Raw genomic sequence first — 26,572 nt, forward strand, 5'->3', positions numbered from 1 at the left:
TTTCGAATAATATATTCGGAATTCCAAACTTAAAGCTCGGAATTCTGAGTAAAGTCAGAATATCCTGCTACGGGTTAACAGAGTAACAAAAGCAAATGAGCAACTCGGACTCCACTAAAAACTTTGAGCATGGACCTGGTGCACAGGTAGGGTAAGCTCCTCTGCTTTTCTCGAAACATAAAAAAAATAAAAAATCAAGTCCTGTGTAGACGGAAGAGGAAAGGAAAACTGACTTTCTTATGTGCGTTGCAGTACTTATTTTCACTGTAAAAAATTGTTTGGTTATCCATTTTATTTATTATAAGCTAAAGAAGTAACATATTTACTTAAAATGGGTTAGAATAGCATATATCACAAAAAGATACTAGAATATCTTCTATGACGTCGCATTTGAAATGATGAAACTAAAGAAAATTTGTAGCCAGGTGCACATGGCCACAATTGTGTTTACTTTTGACCACATGATGAGAGTTTTGATTGGCTCAATGATATACATTTGATTGACACCTCCCATTAGGATATATTGTTTACATGAAAAATAGACAAAAAGTGGCAAAAGTTAAATCTGGTGGTATATTGTTGGGATATAAGATAAATTATGAAGATTGTATAGAATGCTTCGACACTGATTGTTAATATGTTTTATTGTTTAGAGTAAAGGGTGCACTATACAGTTACATTAAGGCGCACTGTTTCGCACACAAGTTACCCCAGCCTAATTTTGTAAAACTTAAAATTAAAAGTTGAAATTTGGTGGATATATTGTTTAAAGTAGTTAAGCATTTATACATAGACAGATGTAATATATGTAATGGTAAACAGGTGTAATTTAAAGGAAGAATGGTATCAGGAACGTTTTTGTCTCCTGCCGCATTAGGTTCTCTCATCAGGATAAGGGTGCACTATACATTAAGGCGGACTGTTTCACACACCAAATTACCTCCGTCAAATTTTGTAAAACTTAAAATTAAACGTTGAAATTTGATGGAAATGTTGATTAAATGTAGATAAGCATTTAAACATGGACAGATGTAATATATGTTATGGTAAACAGGTGTAATTTGAATGAAAAATGGTATCCGGAACGTTTCAGTCTCCTGCCGCATTAGGTTCTCTCCTTAGCTTCAGATGGCTGATTTTCAAAGTACCTTATTTCGCACGAACTTTTGGAACTAAAACTGTGAGAGAATGAATCGGGAAGGGTCTTATTATTTTTACCTTTTTTCCACCTACTCCATGCATGCTTTCATCCTGTGGTAGTGTCTAAGTGCCTGATATTTTATAAAACATAGTATTTGGCTGTTAGTTTTGGAAAGTCACCCCTGATTTGTACTAAAGCTCAGTAATACTTTTTTCAGTATGTTTCCATGGCTACTGGATTTTATAAGAATAATCACTAAATTACTTATAAATGACTTGAAACTCCACACGCCAAGGATTTATAAAGTATGCTCTTTTATATGACAAAACACTAGAAATTTCTGTGTGGACTGCCTCAAGAGAGCTTTATTTCAACAAAATGAGACCAAATTTTCAGAAATGACCTAACTGTATTGTACTACCTTAAGGCAAGTTTTAAGGAACCGTACATCTGAAAAAATAGGATTTTCATCGTAGAAACCACAATTTCTTGTGTAGGTTAAGGTGTACTGAGTAAGAAAATGTAGTTTGTGTTAAGAAATTTAATTGTTTAGTGCAAAGATGTCCTTAGCAACCAAATTTTCTGAATTTTCATCATTTCAAATGCGACGTCATAGAAGATATTCTTGTATCCTCTTGTGATATGTGCTATTCTAACCACTTTTAAGTAAAAAAATTTACTACTTTAGCTTATAATAAATAAAATGGATAACCGAACAAACTTTTTTTCTGTGCAAATAAGTATTGCAATGCAGAACAGAAAGTCAAAACAAACCTATTAGTACACAGTCTTAAGTTTTGGGAAAACTCCATGATTTTCTATACTTTCATCCTCATATACTTTTTTTTTTGGATATGAAAACCAACGATGAGATAAAAACATCAAATAAATACTTTTTCGGTGCCCACATGTGAAAAAAATCTGTGTCTTAATGTGTTTTCTCATTTTTGCCATGTATACAGCCTTTTTCATTATATGAATGCATGTAGCAGAACACAAGGCAGAATTATCCCCTATCTAGGGGAGCAGACCAAGCATTAGATTTGCTCTAGAATCAACATCTTATGTTCAATTTCAATAAATCTGGTATTTGTTAATTCCATATTAATAGAGCTTTTACAAAATCACAAGACATACACAACTTAAAAAGTTCTCTTCTCCTTAAAGGTGCACTATACAGTTACATTAAGGTGCACTGTTTCACAAACCAAGTTACCCCGGTCAAATTTTGTAAAACTTAAAATTAAACGTTGAAATTTGGTGGATATATTGTTTAAATTTAAATAAGCATTCATACATAGACAGATGTAATATATGTTATGGTAAACAGGTGTAATCTGAATGTAAAATGGTATCCAGAACGTTTCAGCCCCCTGCCGTATTAGTTTCTCTACTCAGCATCAGATGGCTGATTCTCAAAATACCTTATTTCGCATGAATTTTTGGGACTAAAATTGTGAGAGAATGAATCGAGAAGGGTCTTATTATTTTTACCTTTTTTCCACCTACTCCATGCCTGCTTTCATCCTGTGGTAGTGTCTAAGTGCCTGATATTTTATAAAACATAGTATTTGGCTGTTAGTTTTGGAAAGGCACCCCTGATTTGTACTAAAACTCAGTAATACTTTTTTCAGTATGTTTCCATGGCTACTGGATTTTATAAGAATAATCACTAAATTACTTATAAATGAACCTCCACACACCAAGGATTTAGAAAATATGCACTTGTTTATGACAAAACACTAGAAATTTCTGTGTGGACTGCCTCAAGAGAGCTTTATTTCAACAAAATGAGACCAAATATTAAGAAATGACCTAATTGTATTATACTACCTTAGATGGCTGATTTTCAAATTACCTTATTTCGCACGAACTTTTGGAACTAAAACTGTGAGAGAATTAATCGGGAAGGGTCTTATTATTTTTACCTTTTTTTCACCTACTCCATGCATGCTTTCATCCTGTGGTAGTGTCTAAGTGCCTGATATTTTATAAAATATAGTAATTGGCTGTTAGTTTTGGAAAGGCACCCCTGATTTGTACTAAAACTCAGTAATACTATTTTCAGTATGTTTCCATGGCTACTCGATTTTAAAAGAATAATCACTAAATTACTTATAGATGACTTGAACCTCCACACACCAAGGATTTAGAAAATATGCACTTTTTTATGACAAAACACTTGAAATTTCTGTGCAGACTGCATCAAAACAGCTTTATTTTTTAACAAAATGAGACTAAATGTTAAGAAATGACCTAACTGTATTGTACTTCCAAATGCAAAACTCGTAAAACAAGATAGCGATGCAGTTTTTGGTATCGTGCATATTCCTCCGGAATATACAAGGTATACTTCCGTTGATGCAATTTGTCAAATAGAAAATGAATATTTGACCCTCTCTTACAGGTATAAGTATATCTCTTTATTAGGGATTTAAATGCAAGAACCTCAGATGAATTGGAGTATTTCAAATTCGATGACAAGGATCCGTTGAATACGTAGATGATAACTTGCTTTTTTTAGACGAGCTTAATATCCCCAGAGATAGGATTAAAAGTGATAAAGACAAAAACAGATTTGGTACACAGTTACTTGATTTTTATAAATATAACAGCATGTTTATACTTAACGGAAGGGTGAATGGTGACCAACAGGATAAATTTACATGTAAAAACGCGAGCATTGTTGACTATTACATCAGTTCTGTTGATTGTTTGAGTAGTTTTCTTAGTTTCAAAGTTCTAGAGTTTTCGAAACTATATTCAGATGTGCATTGTCCTTTGCGTATTTCCATGAGTATGTATAATAGTGAGAAAGACAGGGTAGTGAAAGTTACAAATGTACTAGATCTGTCACATGAAACATAGAAAACTAAGAAATGGAATGAAAATAAAGAAAATTATTTTATGTGTAATATAGATCAGGCTAAGCTGAATGAAATCACCCAAATTTTAGAATTACCAAGAGAAAATATTAACTCGAATATTTTAAACGATCTTGTAGGAAAGATATGTGATGTATTCATTAGCACACTTTAGGAACTTATATACATGTACCTCGGCATTCTAACAAGGCAAACCATAGGTGTACCATGAATGATAAGCCTTGGTTTAATATAGACTTCAAATTTGCAAGAATAAATTATAGAAAATTTAGAAAGTCAATATCACTGGCAAACAAGGAACAGTTAAGAAATACCGTTATATAAGAAGACTCTTGAGAGCAATGTAGAGCTGACATGGCCAGACAACTTAAGCAAATGGGATCACACAAATTCATTGAAATTTATAGATGTTTATGAAAAGTTATTTAACCTGATGTTTGATACAGGTACTATGGCATAGACCTGGTTAATTGGTAATATTATTCCAACATATAAGAGTAAGGGAGGTAGCAATGACCCTAAAAATCTTAGACCCATTACGATTGTAAACTGCTTGGGTAAAATTTTTACAGCTATACTAAGCGAACGCCTGAACACTTTTTCAGATATCTTTCTGATATTGAATGAGAACCAGACAGGCTTTAGACAAAAATTTCTATCATTGATAACATATTTACTTTATGTTCATTTTTCGAAATTCTTAAGACAAAAAAGCGAAAATTATATTGCGCGTTTATTGATTTTGAGAAGGCGTTCGATAAAGTTTGGAGAAACAGTCTTTGGTATAAATGTATTCTTAATAGTATAAATGGTAAAATGATAGATGTTATTCAAAATATGTAGAAGAATACTAAATCCAATATTATTTATAACAAAGGTGCACCTGAATATTTCCCATGTGAAATTGGAGTCAGACAGGGTGGAAATCTGTCTCCTTTTTTGTTTGCTCTTTTTCTTAATGATGTAGAAGATTTTATTGGTAGATATGATGCACCATGGTTGTCAACAATATGTGATGAGATAGAAAATTAGCTAAATTTATATATGACAATTTTTATTTTATTACATGCAGATGACTCAACTCTGATGGCTGAAATGCCAAAGGACCTACAGAATCAATTAGATCTTTTTCTCTAGTACTGTGAAACTTGGAGACTTAAAGTTAATGTTAACAAGACTAAGGTTCTTTGTTTTTGTAATGTTGGATTGCCCAACAATCTAACATTTAATTTTAGTAACGAAAATATCGATATTGTCAAAGATTTCAATTATTTAGGTGTTATCCTTTCAAAGAGTGGAAATTTGCGAAAGCAATACAATCACAGGCATAAAAGGGAATGAAGGCTATGTATGAGATACTCAAGAGAGGTAGACACCATAGCCTATTGATTTCTTGTCAACTAGATCTGTTTGATAAGGTTGTAAAACCTATATTACTATATACTATATATACAGAAGTTTGGGGCTTCGGAAATACTGAACCAAAAGAAAAGGTTCACCTAAAAATTTGCAAAGGTTTGCTACGCGTAAAGTCTTCAACTTCAAGTGTTATGGATTATGGTGAATTGGGTCGCCATCTATTACTTTAAGAATTAAAACATAGAACTGTAACATACTGGACTAAACTTGTGTCTGGAAAGCAGAGAAAATGTTCGTATGTAATGTATAAATTATTGTACAAGATACAATCAAACCGTGGTATTTCATTTCCATGGCTTCTTTATGTTAAAAAGGTACTCGGTGAATGTGGTCTTTCTTATGTATGGATACTTAGACTTTTCGTAGTGATACTTAGTTATAGGCTGTGGTTAAAACATGCTTATCAGATCAATTTCAACAAGGAGTGGCATGATATGGTTCATAAAAGTGCTAAAGCTGTAAATTATAGAATTTTTAAGGGAGATCTTGTATTTGAGAAATACTTTGATATTTTGGAAGATAAAGATTATTTTTTTATTTTGCAAATTTTGGACCACTCATCACAGACTGCCTATAAAACAAGGTCGATGGAACAACATTTTAAGAGAAAACAGATTATGTACATTTTGTGATGTTAAAGATGTAGGTGATGAATATCATCATATGATGACGTGTTCTTTTTTTCTAGAGTATCGAAAAAAGTTTATTTATAGAAAATGATATACTAGGCCAAATGTGTTATTGTTTAATGAATTAATGTCTTCATGTAACAAAGATCAATTGGTCCAAATATGTAAGTTTATACGTGTTATTATTAAGAATATGTGCCCTCCTGGCTAAACACATACGCTTTGTTGTAAATACAGTAAATATTGTACATATTATCCATAATATATCTGTACCTATCTAATATGGCGATGAGTATAAATAAACAGAAGGAATAAATTGTCGCACACGGTCGTCTGGTCTAATTACCTTTAATTGCCTTCAGTCGTAAATTGGTCACGGTAAATTAACTCTGCCCAGGTCTCAACACAATTGTTTAATTAGAGAAAATATCTGTTGCTGATAAACTTCCTGGCAATTTTGATACACAAAACGTAGGTAAAATAAAAAGTCGCAGATTGCGACATTGGCGAAGCCCAGCGCGACCCCTGAATCAGTATTATCCATGTTGCAACAAAGATAGTTTGTTTTGTTTGTTTGCTAGCATTTGTTTTGTTTTTATCATATTTTGAGGGGGGAGTCTGTTTGCTTCAATGTGAATTCTTTTTGTACACTTAAAAAGTTCTGTCGTCAAGTCATGTAAGAGGAGGGTTTACTGTTTTACCCTTGTCCGTGTTACCATAACATTTTTTTCCACCATAGTTTTCACAGCTACTAGATCATCACAGTGGCTTGAAATTAAACACATTCTTCCTGTAGGTACAGTCATATGTATGTTGTATGGTGGGATCTATTTTGGAAAAAAAATCAACAATAACTGACTGCTTACCAAGGTCTTTTTTTTATTTTCTTCATATCCTGATTGAAATCACGAGTGTGTATCACAAATTTCTTGTTTTTTTTAAACATATTTTTGTTGATATAGTGAAAAAAGTCACTTGAAACAGAAATTTGGACAATAACCAAGATCAGTTACCATCGATACATAACAATAACAGAGTCCTTACATGTAGTTGACTTTTAAAAGGGAAACTTAAAGCTGAATTAGCTGTCATTTTCGTAAAATGTATTTCTGTCAAAATATGCCTAAATTTTGAATTATTTCTTATCAATTGTACTTTTCCTGTATGATTTTATTTGATATTCACAAATAAAATGCTTTAAATACATGAAATAGGTGTTTATATATTTATTGTCTTGCAAGACAAAAATTCGACCTGGATAAATTCGTATGCATTTTATTTCTGGTGATCTTAATCCGCGCATGTGCTGTAATGGTCGCTTCTTCAGTAACAAATCTGATTGCAAAGCGAAAGTAGTTATTCAACGGCAAGGAAGACCGATGAACTCAAGCCGTAAAAGAAAAAAATAATCGAATATAACGCAAAGATCCTTTTGAAATTTACGTACTGTGATATAATGTGGTCGAAATATGGTCATCATTTCTTTGAAAACTAATCAAGAAATAGATGAAATGAAATGAAAACAAACACGTGCTGACCTCTGCATCAGTTATTGTTATTTTTTTGCAAAGGTTAAAGTATTTTTAGCCCAGGTGTATATCCTGTCGGCAATCTTCGGACGTAATGTCGAAAAATAATTAGACCAGAGCTATCGATCTTCTCTGATTAAAAAACGTTGTTCTCAAACTATTCTGTAGGTATTAACGACATTTATTGCATCAGTTGCATTACTACAAACTTATTTCATTGATTCAGCAAAATGCAGTAGAATCAAAACTGAACAAATGTGGCAGCTAATGCAACTTTAATCTTATGAGAATAGGGAAACATGAATCTTTTGATATACCCTTGATCCGCAAAATAATTTGTTAACTCTTGCTTTATGCACAGTTTTTACTGCAGAACGTTTTTGCCAATGCAATTAAATTCTTACCTTGTTTTGTTCTTACCATCCACATAACAGATAGCTACATGTATATCAAGGTTAGGTTGTAAAGTAAACTCGATATGCAATATATGCAGCCAGAAACCTACCGCGACGAGAACAATAGAAGTCGCGCTCTTGTTTAGCCGAGGCGGATCATGTGAATCATGTTGTTTATTGCCGGTGCTAATGATCTTAAAAGTTACTTTTAGACAAAAAAGTCATCATTTTCAATTTAGATTATGAATATAATGATTAAACTAGAGGAATATCAGTATGGTTATTGTTAATTCCCTTTTGTATTGTTTCAGATCTCCATCATTTATGATGTCAATATAAAGATATGAAAAAACAGTGTTATACTCATTTATAATGGGGATATCTTACTACCACGCCTGAGGACTTACTTACAGAACACTTTCAGCTATAAACATGCCTGCAGTTCATTGCCCGGTACCAGATTGCGAGTATGACACAGCCGATCTCGATGCTATTGTCATTGCAGCTTTACTCACAGCTCACGCAACAGTACACTCCGCAAACGCTGGCGGCAACATATCAGCAAAAGTTGAAAAGGTCAAAACACCAACTGCTTCTGCAGTGGGTTCTAGTGAAGATTGGACTTATTTCCTTTCTCGGTGGAAAAACTATGTTGAAGCCACTAAAATACAGCTTCTTGAGAGTTATGATAAATCTTTGCGTCGAGACCGCACAAGAGCTGCTGGTGGTTTACTTGTCGATAAACCTGAACAAGACATCATTATAGCCACGCGCACACTAGCAGTGAGAGAAGAAAATACGATGGTGCAAGTGTAGCTCTCCATGGCATGGCTCAGGATCGCGATGAGACAGTTTGGTGCAATACTTCGAAGTCAGGCGGGGGTATGTAAATTCACAAGGACATGCCCAGGATGTGATCGTGATGTTGACTACACTGAAGCCATTTTACGAGACGTACTAACTCGTTGACTAAGTGACCAAGACATACAAATAGAGCTCTTGGGGATAAAAATCAGGATATGACGCTTTAAATTTGTCCAAGCAAAGGAATCTGGTAAACATTCAACATCACGTCTTCTTGACACTCAGGGAGCAGAAGCCACCTCGAGCACATATCGCAGGAGGAAAATTGGTAATATGACCAAGGATACCAAAAAGTTGAAAATAAGATCACAAAGACAAAACATAGTGAGGAAAGTGAAAGTGCAGTATTTGATTTACTGTGTGCCGCAACCGTTTCACAACAAGGAAAGAAGGTAATACACCTTGACCATCACCTATATTCCCAAATGTCAGATACATGGGACAAACGTCATTCACAACCACAACCATTCATCAATAGCACTGTTAAAGTCGTTGAGGATGATTAAAACCAGCTAGGATTTAACGTCGTAACTTCTCAACAGAGAAACGTCGTCATCCCTGCAATGGCAGACACGATGAGTTGTCTTGCTGGAATCAAAGTGCTTCACAAAATTGGACTGAAATAGACCGACCTCATTCCGGTGAATATAAAAAATGCACACAGCTAATTATAAAGGGATTATGATTCTTGGAGCGATTATAGTGCGATTATCCGAAAAGGACCGTGAAAATTTAGAACAGGAAACTCGACAAATCGTATACATTACTGACAGCTCCTTGTGATTAATTCAGTTTACAAGACTGAATGTGTGGATCAGAATGAATTTATTAAAATATTTCAAAACTTAAACATCAATGCTTGATACAGGTAAATGAAATATGTTTTGGGCTTATGATATAATTACATAAATTGGAGCACGGAATTTCATTGAACACTGTGCATTGACTTGACATGGTACATGGAATAGACAAGGTACGTGGATTGGACATAATACACGGTATGAACATAAAACATGGTACAATGTACATTGAAATTGGTACTAGGTACACAGACCGTTGGGAATACTAATGCAATTGAAGAAGCCCCCTTTTTACGTAATGTTTTCCGTTAGAACCTCCAAGATCTTTTAAAGGTTTCTTTCTTGGTATGTGGTACAAACTTAAATGATTATATTCTCCAATACTCCAGTTATTGTCTACACAACATATCTAAGAAGGCGCCGACAACATAATATTATTATACAAGTGAATGAGTAATCAAGGGAACCAAGGTTATAGTGGTAATCTAAAGAATGTAATCCAGGGACAAAGACCAGACATACACTACAAAGAACATAGAGTTACTAAAATCATACATGCAAAAGTAACAAAAGCAAATGAGCAACACGGACTCCACAAAAAAAAAAAAAAAACAAAAACTGAGAGCATGTACCAGGTGCACCGGTAGGGTAAGCGTCCTCTGCTTTTCTAGAAACACCCGTGGAGTTGCTCATGAAAGTCCGGGGTAAACGAAAGAGGAAATGAAAACCATGACACATTGAACAAATCAGTTTTCATGGTGCAGATGGATACACCGTAACGATTCACGAGTTCATGATGACGGCCATAAAACTTTTGAAGTGACGACTTCAATCTTGTAGCAACATACCCCTGCTCCAGAAGCCTATTCGTAAGAATTTTAACGGCGCGATACAAAAAGCCTGCGTAGTCTTGGCAAGCTCTGGCATATCGTTGTGATATGAACACTCCATACGCAGGTGCTGAAGGGATGTTTCCACAGATGAAAGGAAAGTTGACAATTCTGAATGAAACGTCATCATGTTTGTCGTAAAGTTTCGTCATTAGTTTTCCTTTGCCATCGATTTCTAAGTGTAGGTCAAGATAAGAGGCTGACTTCACAGTGTCTGTAGTATCCTTTATCTCAAGTTCTTTGGGGTAGATGCAATGTATCAAATCCCCAAAATTAGGATTGTTTAAAGATAATACGTCATCTGTATAGCGGAAACTGAGATTCAAGGATCTAGCTAAACGATATTCCTTCTTTCTGATCAGATCAGCTATAGTCAGCCTCATAAGAGTGAAGGAAGGTGTATATATAAAGTGGTACATAAAACACCATACAAACAGAACATTAGACTTTTATGACATTTGTCTCGAACTTCCTTCGGCAAAAATTCCGAAGCTTTAATAATAGGGCAATTCAGTACAACCGATAAATCTACATATAAAGCGTACCGAATAAAATAGACAACAAGTAAAAACTCAAGACAACGAAATACAAGACGAAACTGAAAAAAGTATAATAGTAGCAGTATAATCCACAAGAAAACGTATAAGTGTAAGTATTTCTTGCTCCGCCAGTGGAACCTTTACTTCAGCTAGTGATTAAAATCCGGAAAATGTCTAACAAAAACAATGAAGCTGTCCAACTCAACCACAAATGTGTCTAAATAATAAAACAACCGAGTAGATTTAAACTATTGTAATATCATGTAATTAAAAAAAAATGTATCATTATGTAAATAAAGCAGCCAATAACAAAATTGGTAAAACATAATTCAAAAAATGAAATTTTGATAATCAATAATTCAGGTAAACAATAAAACGGGGATTTTGGACTGAATGAAATCACGTGTTCATAAATGAAATAAAGTGGTCGTTGCATAAAATTTGATAATATTTTAAGGAAAGTGTAAAGTAAAGTTATTCTCCTACTGTTTTTAGTACATAATTGTGGATCAGACTTTCCAGTGTTCAAGAATGGAGCAAAATCAAACAACAAGACTCCTTGTACTACACAGGCAAATATTTTTCACCTGGAATTCATGTTAATCGAGCTTTACATGAAATTCATGTGAAATGCATATGAAATTAACATGATTTTGAAGGCTCCATTCACCCGAATTTCACGTGAACTCTCTCACTTAGTTTATGTGCTCAATTTAGGTGAAAATCATGTAAAATTCGTGTGAAAATCATGTGGAATAATTTTGCCTGTGTATTGAGAACATCTCTTTATGTTTTCTTTTTTCGTTCTGTCTGTGTTTGTTTTGTTGTATATTTACATATCAATAGTGTAAGGGTTTTGGCCAATTGTTAAATCATAATATAGGTTACATGAGCAATGTAAACAAATAAAAAAAAACTTACTGGTAGAATCGGAGACCTGTCTGGTCTGTTATGAATTCGTGTTCATGTGGTATTTCCCAATCATAACATTTAAATTATCACATGACTCATTGTTAGTTTAAACGTAACAAAATTTCAATGTCAAATGGAATAGATAAATGATCTGTTGACATCACCCTTATATTGAATAGTTTAATCTATTGAGATCAATTTTCTATATATTCCATTGTTTGGACTTTAAGTGGTTTTGATATGTATAAACCAAATTTTAGATTTAATTTGATATAGGAAAATATTAGTACGTGGGCTGAGATACCCCCATGCACCCCCTCCACTCATCAACCAAAATATGATTTTCAGGTACCCTTATATCTCCTATTTACGTCGCCACAAAATAAACTGAATCATTTTTGTATTTTTGGCTACTGTTTATATCTCAATGAGGGAAAAATTAGTTTTTACAGTATTATCATGTAGCCCAAATGTTTCAGTTTTACGATTTTCGTAGTCAGAATATATCAAGAAATGCAAAAAGTGGGATTTCCGAGTCTTAGGTCAAAATACATATAAATTCGATTCTATAGGTTATTACATTACAAAACGTCTGAAATTTGGTATCATTCGATAGTTAATTCAACTTTCTACATAAATGAACCACAAAAAAAAAAACTAATTTTCAAAAATGACGTTTCAAAAATATTACCCCTACCCAAATATTTATATTGTCAAGAGTCGGCCATGTTTACAGTGATCGGGTTGCTAGGAGATGTTGTTTACGTATAAATGGTTTGTCCAAAACCAAAGAATCCATAATGCATTTGGGCGCTAATTCGGATATCTCGGATTTATTCTACGCGAACATCGTACAACACCGAGAAGTTGATCAAGCAGACGATTGTCACTGATGTTCGACGGGAATTTACGAACTTCGTTTGTCAACAAATCGTCCCGTAGAAACCAACACGGCGGATATTAGTATAGGATTTTCCGGAAAGGATTTGTTACGCACGATTTCAGCCAATAAACGACTCGTTGGAACTATAACGTCATGCATATATGCGAACTATCTTCAGATTAAATAAAAGAGAGACAACTCTAGCGATATGTCCCGACAGTTTAACAAATAGAGCTTCATATCGAAAATGTGCTGTATGTTACGTCGAATATAATGCAATTGAAGAAGCCCCCTTTTTATTAAATGGTTTCCGCCAGAACCTCCTCGATCTTTTAAGGGTTTCTTTCTTGTTATGGCACCTTGTGGTTCAAACTCAAATAATTATATTCTCCAATACTCCAGTTATTGTTTTGACACAACATATCTAAGAAGGCGACGACAACATAATATTATTATACAAGTGAATGAGTAATCAAGGGAGCCAATGTTATAGCGGTGATCAAAAGAATGTTATCCAGGGACAAAGACCAGACATGGAAAACAGACATACACAACAAAGAACATAAAGTAAGTAAAATCATACATACAATGTAACAAAAGCAAGTGAGCAACTCGGACTCCACTAAAAACTGAGAGCATAGACCAGGTGTACCGGTAGGGTAAGCGTCCTCTGCTCTTCTAGAAACACCCACCGAGTTGTTCATAAAAAGTCAAGTCCAGGGTAGACAAAAGAGGAAAGGAAAACTATGACAAGTTGAACAAATCAGTTTTCATGGCGCAGATGGATACACCGTAACGATCCACGAGTTCATGATGACGACCATAAAACTTTTGTTGTGGCACAGGTTCCAGGGGCATTCTGCACTTGACATTGGGTCGGCCCTAATTCATACGTTTTAAATTACTAATATCTTTGATTTATTTAAATTTCAGTTCTCTCATAAAACCTGCTTAAGGAGCAATCAAGCCATGTGCTATGACGACGAAAAGCCTATAGTGACCGCTACAGAAATGCGATTTCTAAATAGTAACTAAACTACTGTTTGGAATAATACAAAACAAATATTGCCCGTAAAGGGGCCACTAACTCACGCACAAGAGAAGCTCCTACAAACATCATTTTGTGTGATATAGTTCGCACATTCACGAGAAGGGATTTATATTGAACCTCATTTAACCATGCCTTTTGAGAAAATGTTCATGGTTAACTACATGGATCTTTATGATGTCATTTAAAACCGGCCGGAAGAAGTAAATACGCTTTATGACATTTGTATTTTGCAGTGATGGCACGCGTCAATAACAACAGGAAGACGCTGGCCTTGGTTTAGAGAAATATGAAAAAAAAAAACAGCTTCAATTCTGCAAACAAAAAAGAGGCAAATACACTCAGTATGGTTTGTGGCGTCCGAGTAAGGATTGATACCAATGGTTTATAACATATTGTAAGACGGCAGAAAGTCTATATTTAATAGCAAGTCTAAGTCCTGCATACAATGTTTAAGCAAGAGTCAATTAGATAACGAAAAACAAAACTATAAGCAACAAAAAGAAATATCATGCAATCATATTAATATTGTAAACGTCGGTATGCTGTACACATGTTTCAAGGAGTGACAACTCGTTAGCAGCATTGTACTCAAAAACGTCTATTATGGAGATAACAATTAAACCACAATTTGTATACACGACGTTCACAAAAGAAAACGTGAATTGGTTTACAGGTTAAATCAAATTAGCCAGGTTACATATTTTGGGAGCATGCCCTTATGTTCGATAAGGTCTGTCTAATAACTTACCGTTGTTTTTTTCCGCTTTGAAGTTTAAACCAATGCTTATTCAAAATGGATCGTTAAGGAAAATACCTGAAAAAAACAGATGACAGAAATCTATAAAAATAACTTTTTTATACTTTGTTAATAAAAGTTTAGAATTTGTCGTAATAAAAAAGCTAGAATCTCCATGTTATATTGAACTATAAACAATATGAAGAAGGTATTTGCCTTAAATTTAAGCAAAGCTTTTAGTAGGTTCCCTTTGAATATATAATGTCCGAGCAGTTCTGATCATTAAATTACATGTAGGTCTTTGAAACGTTTTGTTTAGCATGTGTTTTACTACATGTCAAAGATTCAATAATAGATAGAGATGTAGTGTTTTTGCCTTGTCAAAAGTTTCTCAAGTGGTCAGCATGGGAAAAAAAATAGACCGAATTTCTATACATTATAAAGCGAGCTTAGCACGCGTATTATCTTGTTTTGTGAATTTGAAAACACTTTTAAGAACCTTTTTTATGCTCTTCAGTTACTACTACCATCTCCACCTTTAATAGAGATGGGTAAGTTACTAAATGGTGATTGTATAACGTTTTAAAAGTGGTCAAAACTGCGTTACCAATTTTTTTTCAACAATATCGTTCGCCACATGATTATATACGTGAGTGAGTGAAATCCGGAAAGCGTCAAGTTCGACAGGTTGTCAATCACGTGAAACGTTAAATCTAAGTGAAAATATCGTGTATTATCCTTGAAATATTAATTTTGTCTGTCTATATGTCTGTTGGCTTGATTCAGGATAGAAATATTGAAATCTAATAAGTAGTTTTTCATCTTGCATTCAAATTGGTTAAAAAATGAATGCTCGGTGTGATAAGACAACATAAAACTACATCCAGACTGAAGGTTAGATCTTTATAGTTATACCATCGTGTAAAAATGTGTAGCATTAATCTGATGTCTATCGTTATCTTACTATGAACCAAAAGGTAAAAATAGACGCCTTTCATTAAATATCAATTGCCCTTACCCAAGGGGAAATATAATGCTTTTGCATGTAGTACGAACTCATGCTTGTATGTATATCCACATTAGGGACAGTATTGTACTTTTTACCGTGGGCTATTTGTCAACGTTATACGTGTGGTTATTAGTCTCCTTATTAGATATAATATATAGTGGACTGATATCAATCGCCAGACGCTTTTAACAAGTTAATTAAAGAGATAAAATATCTGTTTTGACATCTTCAATTGTGAATATTTAAATGTATTGAAATACAAACTAAAGTCGAACTCTTTGCTTGGACTGTAATTGATTTGTTATGTAGCCAAGTAAAGAATGTTGCTTTATACCTGCATACTTCACCCTTTGCTTTATTTCAGACCGAATCGTTTAAAAACTTGAAAGAAGCTCTTACCTAACAATTAACCAAATTAAAAATGAATATTTTTTTTTATAGATTTTCCTTGAATTTGGGTTTTCACTGATTGAAGTGCAGTAAACAGTTTAGTGAGTTTTTGATTAAGTTTACAAATTTGCTTCCAAGGTTGTTGAAAAGGAATACAAACGTTATATCTACTTGTCTGTTTGCGTGGTTCCAAATAAAATTTTAAAAACTTCTAATCAATCAAATCATTTGAATAATGAATGGACGTTTTTAAAAAAAGTGTACAGGAAACAAAAGACATTGGCTTTATTCCAGATAGAAATCATGACGCAGCTTTTATCAATTCATTCAACTAATTCATTGCCAATGGGGATATATGTAAACCTTGAACGTCAGATATGTTTACCGTAATGAAAATATCGTGATGTTATAAAAAAAAAGTCAAACATATATTTTTTCCGGTAGAGGTTCTTTTTTAGGCAACATATATGATGGACTTAATTATATGCTTGATAGAGTAATATGCACAATATATCTATATAATTAAAGCAGAAAGCTTATAGATATTTATGTGACATTATTTTGAATCATTATGTGTTCGGCAAATTTCTTTATTTTATATAAGGCATCATAATTTATTGCTAGGTAACCTATATATTCAATACTTTACTAATATGATTTTAGCCATTAATTTCGGTTATTGGAAAATTAATACTAGTTGCAAGGATACCAAATTGGTATACCTGCATGTGACTGTTCAGTCATGCGCCAAAACCAGTATAAAAGAGATGGATATACACACTATTACCACCAATAAGGTTGTTTAGGTCGAGAATGTTTATGGAATATTTATATAGCAATAAACGCATGTGAAAATTGAATTAACAAGGAAATCAATATCTAGAACTCAACAACGAGTGGAAGTTTTAATTAAGGAAACATGAAAGCTGCGTCCAAACAGAACAGCGGAATTTTATACCACTATATTTAACTGTCACATCATAAACCAGTAAAAAAAGAAACAGTAAGCCTTTTCCCAAATATCAACTGCAATACTTCAAGGGCATTCGAAGTAATGCCTGTATTTTTATGTACATCATTAAAATAATGAAGAATGGATTTTTTCACATAAAAAGTTAAGACGTTGGTTTTAGCAGGTAGCCGACTAAACGTGTATTCAGTTCTGCTGATAAAGAAGAAAAACGTTGAGTCGTGTCCGTTTACTTGATTTCAGATAGCTATTAAAAAGATGTACATTTTGTAATCAACCGGATCAACTGAGTATTGGATGGAATGAGGAGTACAGAAAAACAAACTTCAAACAGAACGTCTAAATTTCATTACGTTGTAAAAATTGTCTCCCTTAATCCCATATTAACATTTGAGACTCAAAATATAGCCATAGTACACAAACGCACACACAAACAGAAACAGATAAAAAGAACAAATACAAAAGGAAAGACAAAAAAAAACAACAAAAAAAACCCCCAAAAAAAACAAAAACAAAAAAACAAAAACAAAAACAAAAACAAAAAGCAAACACAAAGGCAAAAAAAAAAAACAAAAAACAAATGGGAATAACGGAATAAGATATAATGCTACGGTAGTGTCAGCATGTCTTGGTCCGCCAGCTGTAACCGACACATATTGCAAGTGATATTTATCAAGCAGTGGTGTAGCAAATGTTGTTTCCCGACTTTAGTTACAGACGGTCCCTTTTAAAACAACGGAGCGATAAAATGTTTGACGATTACACTGTATCATGATGTAAATACAGAAACAAATAGAAATGGCGAAACATTACCCTAAATAGATCAAACAAGTTAACCATAAATTAAGAGCAGTACTTTCTAAAGTACAAAAAGAGCATTTCCTGCATTCCCTTTCAGTAAACTTTTGTAACTCTAGATATCTGTACTAATAAAGAATCAACATAGTATAATATTACTTCATTTGATGGTGTTCTTATAGTCATCAACATAAATATTTGTCATCACGCAATCACAAAAGAATTCATTGCTTTACCAAAGCGGGAATATATTGCGGATCAAATACCAGGTTATTGTAATAATGTTTTTGTTTTGGTAGATCGAGCATTAGTACCAATATAAATTATTTCTCTAGATTATAGAATGATCAAAGTTATGCTTACAAGATAGAGTGAGAAAACAATTCGGTGTTGTAATAATTTGTCCGATTTTGGGTTGCTTGCCAACGTGAATAAAGATCTGGTACACCTTGTGTAATTGATACAAAGGCTGGTGTCCGCGATTGTTTAATGGTGAATTAATATCTCCAATAGGATGTTACACACACCATAAGAAACCAATCAATTAATAAAACAACAAATAAAACCTGTAGATAAGAAACCAGTACAGTAAATACAAAATCCGAAAATGACAGACTATATCGAAGAGTAAATTGTCCCATCCCAGTAGTGACATTTTTCTAATTGGAACTGAGTTAAATCCAGTAACCTTCAAATTCTTTGATTTATCAATCTTGTTAAACAATGAACCAACTGGTCATGTCTTGTATCAAATTTGAGATAGAAAATAAAACATTTCAATGTACATTTTTTTTATTATATGGTTGACTTAATGTCAGACAGCAACGTGCACAAAATCAGAATGCAGCACTACGTCTTAAATTTTAATAAGTCATGAAAATTATATTTAACCGGAATGTACGGAATTTATACAGTTATATTTTAAGATAGACTAAGAGTAAGGAACCAAATTCTTTCAAATCATTGGAACGTTTGTACTCAGAATTTGACATCAGTCTCATGTAAGCATCAGAGTAATTTGAAAAGATTTAATTCTGTTTCAAACGGAAGCTTGATAGGCTTTAGTGAAATTGAATATATGCAAACATATCACTGACTTCAAGAGTTATATGAAAAAGGAAATGGACGTGTGTTTTTCTACTATAAACAGCCGTATATCGTACTGTACAACAATGATTCAAAAAACTAAAACTATGCACCAGCTGTAATGATTTTGAATTAAGTACAATGTCATGCAAGAATGGATATCTACATGTAGGAGAATAGTGTAACCTTAAACAGAAGACTATTAGGCACAACACGTGTGAACATTTTAACCCCTATTAAATGGACTCCAGAAAACAATAAATGCGATTTCGTTGACGTTTTAAAAAAGAAATAATTACTTTTATCATTATCTCTACTTATTCAAATTTCCTAAATTACAATATTTTATTACTGTTTGTTTATAATTAAAATGTTTTGTTAGATAGCCATATAAAAATCTATTCAAAGTTGTTAAGGAAGAACTGGAACTTTGTTATCTCTAATTATGGGTATTTAAATCCATTGAAAACGTTTTATCGCGGCATTAAATTGGCGGTATTTCTAATAACTATAATGAAGCTCTTTATTTCGCAATCAACACAATCATTTGATAAATGTATGGATGAATAATCGAGGGGACCAAGGTTATAACGGTAATCTAAAGAATGTAATCCATGGAAAAAGACCAGACATGGGAAACAGACATACACAACAAAGAACATAGCGTTACTAAAATCATGCATGCAACAGTAACAAAAGCAAATGAGCAACATGGAATCACAAAAAAACTGAAAGCATGGACCAGGTGCACCGGTAGGGTAAGCGTCCTCTGTTTTTCTAGAAACACCAGCGGAGATGCTCATAAAAAGACCGGGGTAAACGAAAGAGGAAATAAAAACCATGACACGTTGAACAAATCAGTTTTCATGGCGCAGATGGATACACCGTAACGGTTCACGAGTTCATGATGACGGCCATAAAACTTTTGAAGTGATGACTTCAATATTGTAGCAGCATAACCCTGCTCTAGCAGCCTACTTGTTATTTGAAACTGAAAAAAATGAAGTACTAGCACTATAAAACTACAAGAAAACGTGAGTGTAAGCATTTCTTGCTCTGCCAGTGAAACCTTTCATTCAGCTAGTGATTAAAATCCGGCATTGTCCGACTCAATCACAAATGTGTCTCAACAATTAAAAAACCGAAGAGATTAAAACTATTGTAATATCATGTATTTCAAAAAATGTATCATTATATAAATAAAGCAAAAATAATAGATTTGGTGAAACATAATTCGATAAATGAAATTTTGATAATCAATAATTCAGGTAAACAAAAAACCGGGATTTTGGACTGAATGAAATCACGTGTTCATAAATGAAATAAACTGGTCGTTGCATAAAATTTGATAATATTTTAAGTAAAGTGTAAAGTAAAGTTATTCTCCTACTGTTTTTAGTACATAATTGTGGATCAGACTTTCCACTGTTCAAGAATGGAGCAAAATCAAACAACAAGACTCCTTGTACTACACAGGCAAATATTTTTCACCTGAAATTCATGTTAATCGAGCTTTACACGAAATTCATGTGAAATGCATATGAAATTAACATGATTTTGAAGGCTCCATTCACCCGAATTTCACGTGAACTCTCTCACTTAGTTTATTTGCTCAATTTAGGTGAAAATCATGTGAAATTCGTGTGAAAATCATGTGGAATAATTTTGCCTGTATATTGAGAACATCTCTTTATGTTTTCTTTTTTCGTTCTGTCTGTGTTTGCTTTGTTGTATATTTACATATCAATAGTGTAATGGTTTTGGCCAATTGTTAAATCATAATATAGGTTACATGAGCAATGTAAACAAATAAAAAAAACTTACTGGTAGAATCGGAGACCTGTCTGGTCTGTTATGAATTCGTGTTCATGTGGTATTTCCCAATCATAACATTTAAATTATCACATGACTCATTGTTAGTTTAAACGTAACAAAATTTCAATGTCAAATGGAATAGATAAATGATCTGTTGACATTACCCTTATATTGAATAGTTTAATCTATTGAGATCATTTTTCTATATATTCCATTGTTTGGACTTTAAGTGGTTTTGATATGTATAAACCAAATTTTAGATTTAATTTGATATAGGAAAATATTAGTACGTGGGCTGAGATACCCCCGTGCACCCCCTCCACTCATCAACCAAAATATGATTTTCAGGTACCCTTATATCTCCTATTTACGTCGCCACAAAATAAACTGAATCATTTTTGTATTTTTGGCTACTGTTTATATCTCAATGAGGCAAAAATTAATTTTTACAGTATTATCATGTAGCCCAAATGTTTCAGTTTTACGATTTTCGTAGTCAGAATATATCAAGAAATGCAAAAAGTGGGATTTCCGAGTCTTAGGTCAAAATACATATAAATTCGATTCTATAGGTTATTACATTACTAAAACGTCTGAAATTTGGTATCATTCGATAGTTAATTCAACTTTCTACATAAATGAACCACAAAAAAAAAAAAAACTAATTTTCAAAAATGACGTTTCAAAAATATTACCCCTACCCAAATATTTATATTGTCAAGAGTCGGCCATGTTTACAGTGATCGGGTTGCTAGGAGATGTTGTTTACGTATAAATGGTTTGTCCAAAACCAAAGAATCCATAATGCATTTGGGCGCTAATTCGGATATCTCGGATTTATTCTACGCGAACATCGTACAACACCGAGAAGTTGATCAAGCAGACGATTGTCACTGATGTTCGACGGGAATTTACGAACTTCGTTTGTCAACAAATCGTCCCGTAGAAACCAACACGGCGGATATTAGTATAGGATTTTCCGGAAAGGATTTGTTACGCACGATTTCAGCCAATAAACGACTCGTTGGAACTATAACGTCATGCATATATGCGAACTATCTTCAGATTAAATAAAAGAGAGACAACTCTAGCGATATGTCCCGACAGTTTAACAAATAGAGCTTCATATCGACAATGTGCTGTATGTTATGTCGAATATAATACAATTGAAGAAGCCCCCTTTTTATTAAATGGTTTCCGCCAGAACCTCCTCGATCTTTTAAGGGTTTCTTTCTTGTTATGGCATCTTGTGGTTCAAACTAAAATAATTATATTCTCCAATACGCCAGTTATTGTCTTGACACAACATATCTAAGAAGGCGACGACAACATAATATTATTATACAAGTGAATGTGTAATCAAGGGAGCCAATGTTATAGCGGTGATCAAAAGAATGTTATCCAGGGACAAAGACCAGACATGGAAAACAGACATACACAACAAAGAACACAAAGTAAGTAAAATCATACATACAATGTAACAAAAGCAAGTGAGCAACTCGGACTCCACTAAAAACTGAGAGCATGGACCAGGTATACCGGTAGGGTAAGCGTCCTCTGCTCTTCTAGAAACACCCACCGAGTTGTTCATAAAAAGTCAAGTCCAGGTAGACAAAAGAGGAAAGGAAAACTATGACAAATTGAACAAATCAGTTTTCAAGGCGCAGATGGATACACCGTAACGATCCACGAGTTCATGATGACGACCATAAAACTTTTCTAGTGGCACAGGTTCCAGGGGCATTCTGCACTTGATATTGGGTCGGCCCTAATTCATACGTTTTAAATAACTAATATGTTTGATTTATTTAAATTTCAGTTCTCTCATAAAACCTGCTTAAGGAGCAATCAAGCCATGTGCTATGACGACGAGAAGCCTATAATGACCGCTACAGAAATGCCATTTCCAAATAGTAACTAAACTACTGTTTGGAATAATACAAAACAAATGTTGCCGTAAAGGGGCAACTAACTCACGCAAACATCATTTTGTGTGATATAGTTCGCACATTCATGAGAAGGGATTTATATTGATCCTCATTTAACCGTGCCTTTTGAGAAAATGTTAATGGAAAACTACATGGATCTTTATGATGTCATTTAAAGCCGGAAGAAGTAAATACGCTTTATGACATTTGTATTTTGCAGTGATGGTACACGTCAATAACAACAGGAAGACGCTGGCTTTGGTTTAGAGAAATACGAAAAAAAAATAAAAAACAGCTTCAATTCTGCAAACAATAAAAGAGCCAAATACACTCAGTATGGTTTGTGGCGTCCGAGTAAGGATTGATACCAATGGTTTATAACATATTGTAAGACGGCAGAAAATCTATATTTAAAAGCAAGTATAAGTCCTGCATACAATATTTAAGCAAGAGTCAATTAGATAACCAAAAAACAAAACTATAAGCAACAAAAAGAAATATCATGCAATCATATTAATATTGTAAACGTCGGTATACTGTACACATGTTTCAAGGAGTAACGACTCGTTAGCAGCATTGTAATCAAAAACTTCTATTATGGAGATAACAATCAAACCACAATTTGTATACACGACGTTCGCAAAAGAAAACGTGAATTGCTTTACAGGTTAAATCAAATTAGCCAGGTTATATATTTTGGGAGCATGCCCTTGTGTTCGATAAGGTCTGTCGAAAAACCTACCATTGTTTTTTTTCCGCTTTGAAGTTTAAACCAATGCTTATTCAAAATGGTTCGTTAAGGAAAATACCTGAGAAAGCAGCCAAATGTTCTAGCTGAAAGAAATCTATAAATAGAACTTTTTTGATACTTTGTTAGTAAAAGTTTAGAATTTGTCGTAAGAAAAAAGCTAGAATTTTAAAAAAAAATCATTTTTCGACCCTCTATGTTATATTGAGCTATAAACAATATGAAGAAGGTATTTGCCTTAAATTTAAGCGAAGATGTTAGTAGGTTCCCTTTGAATATATAATGTCCGAGCAGTTCCGATCATTAAATAACATGTAGGTCTTTCAAACGTTTTGTTTAGCATGTGTTATACTACATGTCAAAGATTCAATAATAGATAGAAATGTAGTGTTTTTGCCTTGTCAAAAGTTTCTCAAGTGGTCAGTATGAAAAAAAATAGACCGAATTTCTATACATTATAAAGCGAGCTTAGCAAGCGTATTATCTTGTTTTGTGAATTTGAAAACACTTTTAAGAACCTTTTTTATGTTCTTCAGTTATGTGCGCTAGTCAACTAACTGTACCACTACCATCTCCACTTTTAATAGTGATGGGTAAGTTACTAAATGATGATTGCATAACGTTGTAAAAGTGATCAAAACTGCGTTACCTATTTTTTTCAACAATATCGTTCGCAACATGATTATATACGTGAGAGAGTAAAATCCGGAAAGCGTCAAGTTCGACAGGTTGTCAATCACGTGAAACGTTAAATCTAAGTGAAAATATCGTGTATTATCCTTGAAATATTAATTTTGTCTGTCTACATGCCTTTTGGCTTGATTCAGGATAGAAATATTGAAATCTAATAAGTAGTTTTTCATTTTGCATTCAAATTGGTTAAAAAATGAATGCACGGTGTGATAAGACAACATAAAACTACATCCAGACTGAAGGTTAGATCTTTATAGTTATACCATCGTGTAAAAAAATGTGTAGCATTAATCTGATGTCTATCGTTATCTTACTATGAACCAAAAGGTAAAAATAGACGCCTTTCATTAAATATCAATTGCCCTTACCCAAGGGGAAATATAATGCTTTTGCATGTAGTACGAACTCATGCTTGTATGTATATCCACATTAGGGACAGTATTATACTTTTTACAGTGGGCTATTTGTCAACGTTATACGTGTGGTTATTAGTCTCCTTATTAGATATAATATATAGTGGACTGATGTCAATCGCCAGACGCTTTTAACAAGTTAATTAAAGAGATAAAATATCTGTTTTGACATCTTCAATTGTGAATATTTAAATGTATTGAAATACAAACTAAAGTCGAACTCGTTGCTTGGACTGTAATTGATTTGTTCTGTAGCCAAGTAAAGAATGTTGCTTTATACCTGCATGCTTCACCTTTTGCTTTATTTCAGACCGAATCGTTTAAAAACTTGAAAGAAGCTCTTACCTAACAATTAACCAAATTAAAAATGAATATTTTTTTTAGATTTTCATTGAATTTAGGTTTTCACTGATTGAAGTGCAGTAAACCGTCTAGTGAATTTTTGATTAAGTTTACAAACTTATTTCCGAGGTTGTTGAAAAGGAATACAAACGTTACATCTACTTGTCTGTTTGCGTGGTTCCAGATAAAATTTTAAAAACTTCTAATCAACCAAATCAATTAAATAATGAATGGCCGTTTTTAAAAAAGTCTACAGGAAACAAAAGACATTGGCTTTATTCCAGATAGAAATCTTGACGCAGCTTTTATCAATTTATTCAACTAATTCATTGCAAATGGGGATATATGTAAACCTTGAACGTCAGATATGTTTTCAATAATGAAAATATCGTGTTGTTATAAAAAGAAAGTCAAACATATATTTTTCCCGGTAGAGGTTCTTTTTTAGGCAAAATATATGATGGACTCAATTATATGCTTGATAAAGTAATATGCAGAATATATCTACATAATGAAAGCAGAAAGCTTATAGATATTTATGTGACATTATTTTGAATCATTCTGTGTTCGGCAAATTTATTTCTTTTATATAAGGCATCATAATTTATTGCTAGGTAACCTATATATTCAATACTTTACTAATATGATTTTAGCCATTAATTTTGGTTATTGGAAATTTAATACTAGTTGCAAGGATACCAAATTGGTATACCTGCATGTGACTGTTCAGTCATGCGCCAAAACCAGTATAAAAGAGATGGATATACACACTATTACCACCAATAATGTTGGTTAGTTCGGCAATGTTTATTGAATATGTATATCGCAATAAACGCATGTGAAAATTAAATTCACAAGGAAATCAATATCTAGAACTCAACAACGAGTGGAAGTTTTAATTAAGGAAACATGAAAGCTGCATCCAAAGAGAACGGCGGAATTGTATACCACTATATTCAACTGTCACATCATAAACCAGTAAAAAAAGAAACAGTGAGCCTTTTCCCAGATATCAACTCCAATACTTCAAGGGCATTCGAAGTAATGCCTGTATTTTTATGTACATGAATTTGAATCATAAAGAATGGATTATTTCACATAACAAGTTAAGACGTTGGTTTTAGCAGGTAGTCGACTAAACGTGTATTCAGTTCTGCTGATAAAGAACAAAAACGTTGAGTCGTGTCCATTTACTTGATTTCAGAGAGCTATGAAAAAGATGTACATTTTGTAATCAACCAGATCAACTGAGTATTGGATGGAATGAGGAGTACAGAAAAAACAAACTTCAAACAGAACGTCTAAATTTCATTACGTAGTAAAAATTGTCTCCCTTAATCGCATATAAACATTTGAGTCTCAAAATATAGCCATAGTACACATACGCACACACAAACAAAAAAAATAAACAAAACCAAATACAAAAGCAAATACAAAACAAAAAAAACGAAAGAAAACAAAAGACAAAACAAAAAAAAAACATAACAAAACAACAAAAAACAAACACAAAAAAAAAAAAAAAAATGAGAATAACAGAATAAGATATAATGCTACGGTAGTGTCAACATGTCTTGCTTCGCCAGTTGTAACCGGCACATATGCAAGTGATATTTATCAAGCAATGGTGTTGCAAATGTAGTTTCCCGACTTTAGTTACAGACGGTCCCTTTGAAAACAACGGAGCGATAAAATTTTTGACGATTACAC

The 26,572-nt window shown here is 33.3% G+C and overlaps 1 protein-coding gene across 3 annotated transcripts in view; it reads right to left on the reverse strand.

The window, feature by feature from the left end:
• Nucleotides 1–21,432, reverse strand: part of LOC148600002 (uncharacterized) — a 38,742-nt gene extending 17,310 nt beyond the window's left edge. Inside the window, exons 1-3 of one of the 3 annotated variants that reach the window (XR_015917582.1) lie at nt 20,751–21,432; nt 14,686–14,751; nt 6,210–6,901 (exon numbers count right to left, since the gene is read on the reverse strand). The gene's annotated coding sequence lies outside the window, so the exon portion shown is untranslated. Of the gene's footprint in view, nt 1–6,209; nt 6,902–12,012; nt 12,098–14,685; nt 14,752–20,750 lie in introns of those variants that run through there. The other 2 variants (XM_088556991.1, XM_088556994.1) reach the window with 2 other exon arrangements.
• Between the last annotated feature and the right edge of the window lie 5,140 nt (nt 21,433–26,572).

Source organism: Perna viridis, chromosome 13, assembly GCF_037379345.1.
Source record: "Perna viridis isolate PV_CMFRI_1.1 ecotype Kerala chromosome 13, ASM3737934v1, whole genome shotgun sequence".
Taxonomy (NCBI): domain Eukaryota; kingdom Metazoa; phylum Mollusca; class Bivalvia; order Mytilida; family Mytilidae; genus Perna; species Perna viridis.